Below are 10,129 nucleotides of genomic sequence, written 5' to 3' on the forward strand. Positions count from 1 at the left end.
TATTATCTGACAGTAGGTGATATAAGGCAGTGTGGATACTGGTACATGAGATCTGAGTTCTGGGCCAGACTATCTGTCCATCTATGTGGCCACAGGTAACAGACTTAGTCTTTCTGGGCCTCAGTTTCCTTAACAGCAAAACGAATGATTTGGTTTGATGGATCGCTAATGGCTTAATTTTGTCCCAAGATTTTTCTGTTTTTTTTTTTTTTTTTAAAGATTTCAATTATGCTAGTGGCTTAATTTTGTCCTAAGATTTTTCTGTTACCTTTTCCATGTGATCGTATTCAGTTTTATGATAAATCTATCTTATTTTCTCCTTGGGATTTTAAGCCCGTGGAGAGCAGGGATTCTGATGCAGCCCCATTACCTAACCTGGTGACTTGAGATTGAAATCATTCACTAAGTACTTGGTGAAATTCACTGCTACGTATTCCTACCTGTCTGCTTCTGTGATCCTCATCTCCCTACCCCTCCCACCGTGTCCCCAAATGTCTTCAATCTCTGGTCTCCGCATTATCCAGAAGTATCTCATATTGCTTCTTTGTGGGCACTGGAGTTTGTGTTTCGTAAGTCATGAGAATGAATCAGCGATAACAAAGGCAAGCATGAGGACGAGGGGCTTCAGGGATGAGTCTATCGTTTGCAGTCATTCAGCAAGTATGACACAACTCTGTGGAGCACTGCAAAGAAAAAGCAATCTCCTCCAATCTAAATAAGACTTCAAAAGGCCACCTATCACAGCTGATGTATTTATTTCCATGGTGTTTCCACATGGGGCACTGCCTTACCCTTTGGGCACCAAACACTGCCAGAGTTTCAGAGAGTTTTGTTTTTAATGCCATATCCTTTTTATGCCAATTAGAGATAATCTCCTTGGGCTCTTAAGTAATTTGTCTGTGTAATCTCAGGCACACTGAAAAGTGTCACAAATCCTTTGTTGATTGGAAGACATAGTGGAAACTCCTCAGGCACAGTTAGAAATAGTCAAAACTTTTAAGTCAATGTAATGTCTTTTCCCCCCTTGTCTCTTATCAAATAAAGAAATCTTCCTGCACAGATTAATGCACAAATTAATTTGAAACAGGTTCATGGGGACATTTCTTTCAGCTTGCAAAACACACACACACACACACACACACACACACACACACTTACACGTGTGCACACACGCACATATTGCCTACATTTGAACAAACTTAATGAACCTAGGAATTAGGAATTTTCCCCAAGGAAACAAAATACTTTAGTTGAATTTGAGAGAGGTTTTCACTTCCTTATGGTATTTAGAAGAATTAATAGCTGACAGTTTATTAAGAACTTTACTTCCTTGGGCTGCAAACTTCTGTAGCATGAGCAGACCAGAATGGCTTAATTAATTACTGAGTGATTATAATAATTATATATTTTTAACTCGTGTTTATTTATTATTTTAAAGTACCTAAAAATGCTCGTATTGCTATTTAAACAGTAACCCTCACATAGAGGAATGTAATTTTATGTTAACAAGTTATTATTTTTAACCATCTTCAAAAGGCCAGTTTGATTAGCCTTGTGCATAAGAGAAAGGGAGTGGGCTATGATCTTAAGTGGCAACCACTCTATGTCAAAGAGCTTTCCCCTGCTTCCTAGGAACCATTTGTCCTAGAACACACAGTTTTGGCAGATTTGTTTGAGTTGAAGTTCTTGATTCAAAATGTGAATTTAACTTACCTTTGAGTCCTGAACTGATGTATGTCACCACTGAAGATTCCATTTCCGTCAGCACCAAACAGAATTCATGGACGAATGCCCCACTTTGATTAATTTGGCATTCCTTTGCATTTTATGGGAGTATATTCCCCTCCATCACTCTTTTGTAAATATAAAAAACTAATGCTTCTATGAATACAAGATGGATATTGCTTCTTATTTATTCCAATTCTGTTTTATTTATTCTAATTCTGCTTTATTTATATTTATTCCTTTAACAAATATTAATTGAGAACTTATTATATGGAATGCACTAACAATATAAAGTAGGCATTCAAAGGCATACCAAAATGGAAAGTCAAAAATATTCAGCTTTCCCTTTCTCTATCTGTACACACACACAGACACATAGACACACAGACACACACAAACACACACACACTAACCAAGGAGGCTCTCCAATCATCTTGAATGTTATCTTTTCTTTTCTTCTGCTTCTCTTGCATTTTTAATTTTCTTGTATTCATATATTCATCCTTGTTCTCATATTGCAAAATTGTGGGCTTGACTGAAGAGCTATTAGAACTAATTACAGTTTAGTAAGAAATTAATAGATAAAACATAATAGCTTTCTGATATACCAGACATAACCAGTTTTGAAAATGGAAACATCAGATTCCATTCACAAGAGCAAAAACATAAAAATACTTAGAAAAATATTTTGAAAAGAAGAGTATGGGAACTTTTAAATTTTATTAAGAAAATGATAGAATTTCACTGAGAGACTTAAACAAATAAACATAAAGACATATTTCCAGGTGGAAAGACTGAATATTTTAAGCATACAAAATGTGTCCAAGTGTAATTATAAAATGGTCACAATTCCTATTCATTGTATGGGGATGTATTTGACTGGTGTAGGAACTTGACAACATGATCTATATATTCACCTCTTTTAGAAAAAAAGACTAGAAACACACCAATATCTTTACAATGACACTCTCCCAATACTTTTAAGTCTCAAATTTCCTGATGGAAATATGTTTGCCTGCAATCTGATGTTTTTCCGATTACAAAAGCATGTTTTTGGCAGCAGTGGAATGTAATAATCTACATAGCTTTCCAGATTTTAAATTTCTGTAACCGTGGTATGATATAATGAAGGGTAGGAGTATCTTGGTCAGCATTATAGATGGGATACTGGACGTGTGGCCTCCTGAAGAATGTGCAAAATAATTCAGAGAGAATGCATAGGGAAAACAAATATTTTCAGATGAACATATGAAGGAATGCAAATTAGCAAAGGACAATAGGAGTCAATAAGGGCAGGGGAGGGACATAAATCATGAAAAAATACTCTAGGAGATATGCAGTGACATTCATCAGGAGGCAGAATTTGTTACTCTTTTCCCAGACTAATTCACATAGGCTATTCTCCGGACTATCCTGGTGAAGTAGGTGCCAAATATTGGAAGGGATATCAGATCATCTTCCACATATGCTGCTATTTCTTGCAGAAGGGAGGACATGTAGGCAGATGGTGGGTTGATGTGTGGGGACTGTGTGTGTGTGTGGGTGGATGGTGTGGAAGAAGAGGTGAGCATTTATCTATCTTTATTTGGAGGACCTTTAATCATGAGGGGATATTCAGGCAGGATGATTTTAGATGACCATACCTGCAACGGTTTGTTCCATATACAGACAGTGCTTTGATTCTTTTTGATCTCAAACGTCATAAAAAAAAAAAAAAAAAAGAATGTACCTAGGTAATAAAAAATTCAGCAGCAATTAATTATAGAGAGAAAAATGGTCTGTTCTAGGATGTTCCACTCAAGAGAGCAGATCACTAATATTATTTTGAAAGACAACAAAATGAACCAACCTTTCCAAACAAACTAAACAAAACCAATTTCACTCCTGAGCTGAGATGCTAACTGACGGCTCCTGTGTGAAGGTAAAGCCATACCAACAGTGATGTCACTTCTGAGAAACAAAGCACAAAATAGAAACTCCCAGAACCTCAGAGGTCTCCATTCCAAGCGATCTCCTCTAATAGTTCATGTATGAATTTGCAGGCCAGCTGAAAGAATAAGAAATCATGTTCATTTCTTTCTCTTCAGGGCTCCCAGAAGACCACTGGCTTTTATGTAATGCAAGAACACTGCCGTTTGGGGTGGGAAGTCTTCACAGCTCAAACAGGCTGGCTCTTTGGGATTTGTAGCACTGTTTTAGATTTCGGCTTCCTGCTTCACATTTCTGCTTTGGTTTCCTGATGTTTCACCATCATACCAAATGGCTCTTCAGAACAGAGTTCTGTTTAAGCACTTTCTTTTATTAAATGTGGTGCTTTTAGCATGGCTGGATTACATTACATAAAACTATGTTGGCAAATTAATTACTGAGCATCATCTTGTCATGGTAAACTTATATGTGCGCACATACAAATGTAATAAATCATTGGTGTGGAGTAAATGAGTTGCTATAAAACGTGTACTTCTACAGTTATAGGAATTATAATTACTTTGTCATCATAAGACCTCCGAGGTCTACCCAATAGCACCACAGCTGTCTGGACAGCCAAAAGAAATCAGGCAATCAAACAGTTGTGTTGATACACACAAAACAAAAAGATCAGGTTGAATTATTCGCTACCCACTATCTCAAACCTATCAGGTCCGTTGTTACCACATAGAATTAACAGAGAGCTGAGGTCAGAGTCTTTTCCTGGGTGGCATGTATCATGTTTTATAAAAGGTTTATTTACTTATTTGAGAGAGAGAGTGTGTGCACGCAGGGGGAGAGCGAGCACTGAAAGGTGGAGCAGACTCCGAACTGAGCACGGAATGTGATGCAGGACTCAATCTCATGACCCTGAGATCACAACCTGAGCTGAAATCAAGAGTCAGACACTTAACCAACAATGCCACCTAGGCACTCCTCATTTTTTTTTTTTTTAAGATAATAATTTTTTGAACTTCTAATCCCTGCCCAAATAACGTTATGGTTTTAATACTTACTTTAAAATACTTTGTTTTTCATGATTTCCAGAACTAAAGACAATCATCCATCTTTTGTACAGTACACATTAATAATAATGACTTGTTAATATGTTTATAATTGCAATTTAAATGGTACTAATTTATAAGTAACATAGATGGGCTAAAGTCAGTTAACAAAGTTATTAAGACAATATTGGTTCTTAATGCACATTTACCCTATCCAATACTTCCAACCCTGCCGTCAACAGAATTTTTCAGATGAGAAAACTGAGGTACAGGGAGATTAAATAAGTTACCTGGACCACATAGTGAATGATGAGGCCAGAGTTCAGTCTCAGTGTCTGATCATAGAGGCCTGCTTGTAGCCCTGACCCTAATACTCTTCACACTGCCTTCGTCGTTCAGCTGAGCTGACACCAGATTGCCAGCTCTGCAGGCAAGGCCTCGTCCTGCACACCCCTGTAAATTCAGTGCATGGAACTGGGATGGGCAGACAGTGGGCTCTTAATAAGTGTCAACTGAACAAACAAATGAATAATGAAAGCATTGTGACTCTAGTTCAAATTGTCTTTAGGCTGTTGGTTGCTGCACATCTGTGCTTGAACCCTGCAAAGCAAGATACATGAAAAAAGCAGAAGGAACTTGAGACCTAGGGCACAGAAGTGGGGGTTGCTCCTTGGAGCTTCTTGATATGACTGTGTGCGTTTCCAAGGTGGAAAGGTCAGAAGGTACATGCATCTTCTTGGATGCTGTGGTTACTATGGTCCCTATGGTACTGGTGATTCTTGCACCAGAGGGACTCAGGACCACCATACTGGCACCAGAAGCAAAGAAAACAGTATATCCTTTCAGAACTGTTACTAGACCATGGAATTAAATCCCAGTGTTGCTGCACAAATGGTGTCAAGACCTTATTGGAGCAGGTGACATGGTACTGAGACATGGCTTTGGTATTGTGGTCCTTTCCAGGCTTCCTGGAGTGTGGAGGTACTCTTTTTTTTTTTTTTTTTTAAGACTTATTTATTTATTTTAGAAATGCAGAGAGAGAGAGAGAGAGAGTGAGCATGAGCAGGAGAGGCAAAGGGAGAAGGAGAGAATCTGGAGCCTGATCCCATGACTTTGAGACCATGACTTGGGCCAAAACCAAGAGACAGACCCTTAACCAACTGCCCCATCCAGGAACCTCATGAGGAGGCACTTTACCTGTACTTTATGGGCCTAGGGGGTTTGTTGGTGGGCACTAGGGCAGGAAGATGGAACTGGAGGAGGAAAAGATAGATTCTAGGTTTTAGCAAATTGGACTGTGTGTGGTATCACACATAATATATCTTCCAAGGATTCCTAGAAGTTTGGAGAGATGAGAATCCTGTTTTAATAAGTCAAGGCAGGGGGCACCTGGGTGGCTCAGTGGTTAAGCCTTTGCCTTCGGCTCAGGTCATGATCTCAGGGTCCTGGGATCGAGTCCCGTGTAGGGCTCTCTGCTCTGCAGGGAGCCTGCTTCCTCCTCTCTCTCTCTGCCTGCCTCTCTGCCCACTTGTGATCTCTCTCTGTCAAATAAATAAAATCTTTAAAAAAAAATAATAAGTCAAGGCAGAGTTAGATGAATATTGAGTTCACTTTTACACGTAGGCTTGTGGTGCCTGAATATATAAAAATTACTTGATTATATTCAGAGACAAATGGTCTGGGGACAATAGTGTGTGTTTGGAGGTGGTAAGGACACAAAATTAAACAAAAAAAAAAAGGAAAAAAAAAGTCCTCGCCATGAAGCCCAGAGAGCCTTGGGTTTTGGAAACATGTGTTTGTGTTTCCCATCTGTGTACATTAGGAAGGAAACATGGAGACAGTGTTAGGGATACCTAGGTCATGTGACTTACTGGCTACCCAAATATGTAGCCTGCAATGAAGGAGAATTTAATTGACACAACTAAAGTTCTGGGAAATACATCAAGTTTATCTTTTAATAAAAGTTGAGAAATTGCTTTCCCTTAATTAAAGTGACTGGGAAGGTGCGTAGGAAATGAAACAGAATGTCAGATCACAGGGTCAGGGTGTGAGTTCTAGAGCCTGTGAGGATTGCACTTTCCCTGGGGTTCTCACTGGGTGTCCTCTAAAAACAAACACACATTGTTTGGTAGACGAAGTCTGTTTGGATGCTCCTCTTTTTGGAAGAAGTTTTTCTCAGGTTGGAGTCTGACTGGGAGTCAAGAACTTTATCTGACTGGGTAACTTGTTTGTGGAAGACAGCAGCATTTTTGTTCTATGCACGAGGGGATAGAGTCAGAAAAGAAGATAAAGATTTCAAAGTTACCATAATTCCTGGGGGGAAAAGAGATATTTATGAGAGCTTTCTGAACATCGAGTGAAGGAAGAGGTCAGTCCTCCCAACTTTCTTGCTCCAACCTCATTTGATGTGACTTTCTATACAATTACCATCTACAGTCCCGAAGCTGGGCTAGCTGCTGATGAAAGCCTCTTTCATTAGGTGGTTCCACAAACCCCCTTTCTTCTCTGTTGCTACTGCTTTTCCTGTTCTCTGTTTCTGATTTCTTTTGTTGACACCAGGAGGGCTGCCTCTGCTCTTGACCCTGATTCTCCATTTCTTCCCCATGTGGTCCACAGGGATTTCTTGAAGTGTCTGGAATGGTAGAACAGGTTAGAGGTGAAGAACTAGGAAACAGAGCTCCCATGTTCCCTCCTCCCCTTTGCTATCACGACTCCACTCCTAAGCTAGGTTTTCTCGGTATTTTTACCAGTCCCATCTCATGAATTCATCCCTTCTGCTCACATTCGAGGTCCCCTATCCATGCCCATTCTAGCACTTGGCCTTGACATCTATGATTATATATCTGGCAATCTAGGTCTAAAACTGCATTTTTCTTATAAAGTGAGAAAAACTTTACTCCTCTCTTTATATACCCTATCTAGGGTCTCTGTGCATGGGAAAGAAACTTCCCTTTCCAATTCTTTTCCTTAGTAAGTTCCAGCATTATTACCACGTTTGAAAATTGCAAAGATTGCCATTTTGGTGGGAATGAGTTAAAAATAGAGAGGCTAGGAAAATATGTCTTGTAGTAGATGAGAAAAAGAGAAAGAGCCAGACTACATTCTGGGATTTCCTTGAGGAAGAAAGGGATACTTGGGGAGTCAAGCTTGGACTGAAGATACTCTGAGGGAGGTGTAGAACGTTCTCACATCCTTACCCTTTACTTCACTTTCTTCCTTGCCTTAGTCTGGGATTGCTGCTGTCATGGACTTGGGGCTGGAGGTGCTGCCATCCCCTCTTGGCAGGGAACATGAGCACTGGTTGGTCTCTGGGGACCTGGAAGCTCCATATCCCATCAGAAACGTTCTGGACATTCCAGGGCAGAGAAATTCTCGTACACTGTGATATCAGGAAGTTGTTAATATAGATTTTACATTCTATATTATTATAGAACACATGTTGTAGAATAAACAGACTTTTTGTGGGCTTCCCTGAGAAACTAATTATGTAACAGATGCACTGTTCTGAGTTCTAAACAGCTGGCTTTCCAGAAAGGAACCATTTTTAAATCAGAGGATATCTGTGATAGGCAAAATAATACATTTTAAAAAGATAATATAAAAGATTATATTTTCAATATGCTTTCTCTGTATATTTTTTGGGAAAAATAGCATTTTCTTTTTAAATTATTTTAGATTTGTGATTTTATTACCGATTTGTTTATCTTAAAAAAATATTAATAGACATACTCTTGCTAATCAAGGATTGAATTAAAACCAGGGACAAATTTGCTGTGAATTATTAAAGCTTCAGCTTTAGGACTCATCCAAGAACTTAGGAGTGTAAAGTGGGTGAACAATATTTTAACCATAGTTGTTTAGGACCACCTTCCCCATCCACTCTGACATTCCCTCCATGATGTGTCTCCTCATGGCCAATGGCTCTGAGGTGAGCATTTTTCTTTCTAAATAAATATTCACTTTCATACCTATATTTTTGTATTCACAATGGGATATTCTTTTTCTTGAAGAGTTCTCCACATTTTTTTTTTATAAGATTCACATTCTTCAGAATCTGGATCCACTCTAATTAAACTAAGAGCTAGGATTTTTTTTTTTTAATATTAAAGCACTGAGGGTGAAGATTCCTATTCACAAAGATAGAATTAAAGCTAAATAATTCTTTATTATATGATGACAAATTGAACACAAATGTATACATATTTCTTTTTTTGTATACATATTTCCTGAAGAATATTTTAAATCACATAAAAATATTTAATGTCATGCAGTAGAGCAGAGTATAGTCTTCTTTAGGATAAGTCACCAGCTACGATTGACTTTTAGGGGCACCTGGGTGGCTCAGTCTATTAAGCATTTGACTCTTGATTTTGGCTCAAGTCATGATCTCAGAGTCCTAGGATTGAGGCCCACAACACGCTCTGTGCTCAGTGCTGAATCTACCTGAGGATTCTCCCTCTTCTTCTGCCCCTTCCCCTGCTCATGCTCTCTTTCTCTCTCTCAAAAAAAAAAAAAAAAATAAATCTTAAAAAATAAGACCTACTTTTAAAATTATTCTCTTCTTCCTACTCCATTCTGTAGTCATTTGGTCTGCAAGGTGGGTCATAACTGTACTTTTTTTTTAAAAAAATATTTTATTTATTTATTTGAGAGAGAGAGAGAGAGAGTGAGAGAGTATGAGAGAACATGAACTGGGAGGAGGGTTAGAGGGAGAGGGAGAATCAGGCTCCTAGCTGAGCAGGCAGCCCCAGATGGGTCTGATCCCAGGACCCCAGGATCATGACCTGAGCAGAAGGTAGATGCTTAAATGACTAAGCTAACCAGGTGCCCCACAATCTTTCTAGTGAACAAGTTGTGCACATAGATATATACTTATTGTTTTCTTTAAATCCTTGCTACTTGGAGTGTGGTCCATGGAAATTAGCAGCATTAGCATTGCTTGTGAGCCCATTAGAAATGCAGAACATTGAAACCCCAGATCTACTGAATCAGAATCTGCATTGTAACAAGATTTCCAGGTGTTTCTTTTCTTTCTTTCTTTTTTTAAAAGATTTTACTTATTTATTTGAGAGTGAGAATGAAAGAGAGTGAAAGAGCATGAGGGGAGAGGGTCAGAGGAAGACACAAACTCCCTGTTGACCAGGGAGCCTGATGTGGGACTCAGTCCTGGGACTCCAGGATCATCACCTGTGCTGAAGGCAGTTGCTTAACCAACTGAGCCACTCAGGTGCCCTCAGGTGTTTTTTACATACATTGAGCATTGCTTGAAATGCTTGCTGCATTTTTGAGAGACAAAGAGTATTTGGAAATTAATTATTTCTTTAAATTTAGATAAATGTGGTAATCTTACTGTTGGAACACAGCATAAAATTTATCCCAGAGATTTAAACCTATCATGGTTATTATATCAAATTGAAATCTGTGTGAACTCT

The sequence above is a fragment of the Enhydra lutris genome, unplaced genomic scaffold (genome assembly GCF_002288905.1).
Source record: "Enhydra lutris kenyoni isolate GAN:26980312 unplaced genomic scaffold, ASM228890v2 scaffoldscaffold1, whole genome shotgun sequence".
NCBI lineage: Eukaryota > Metazoa > Chordata > Mammalia > Carnivora > Mustelidae > Enhydra > Enhydra lutris.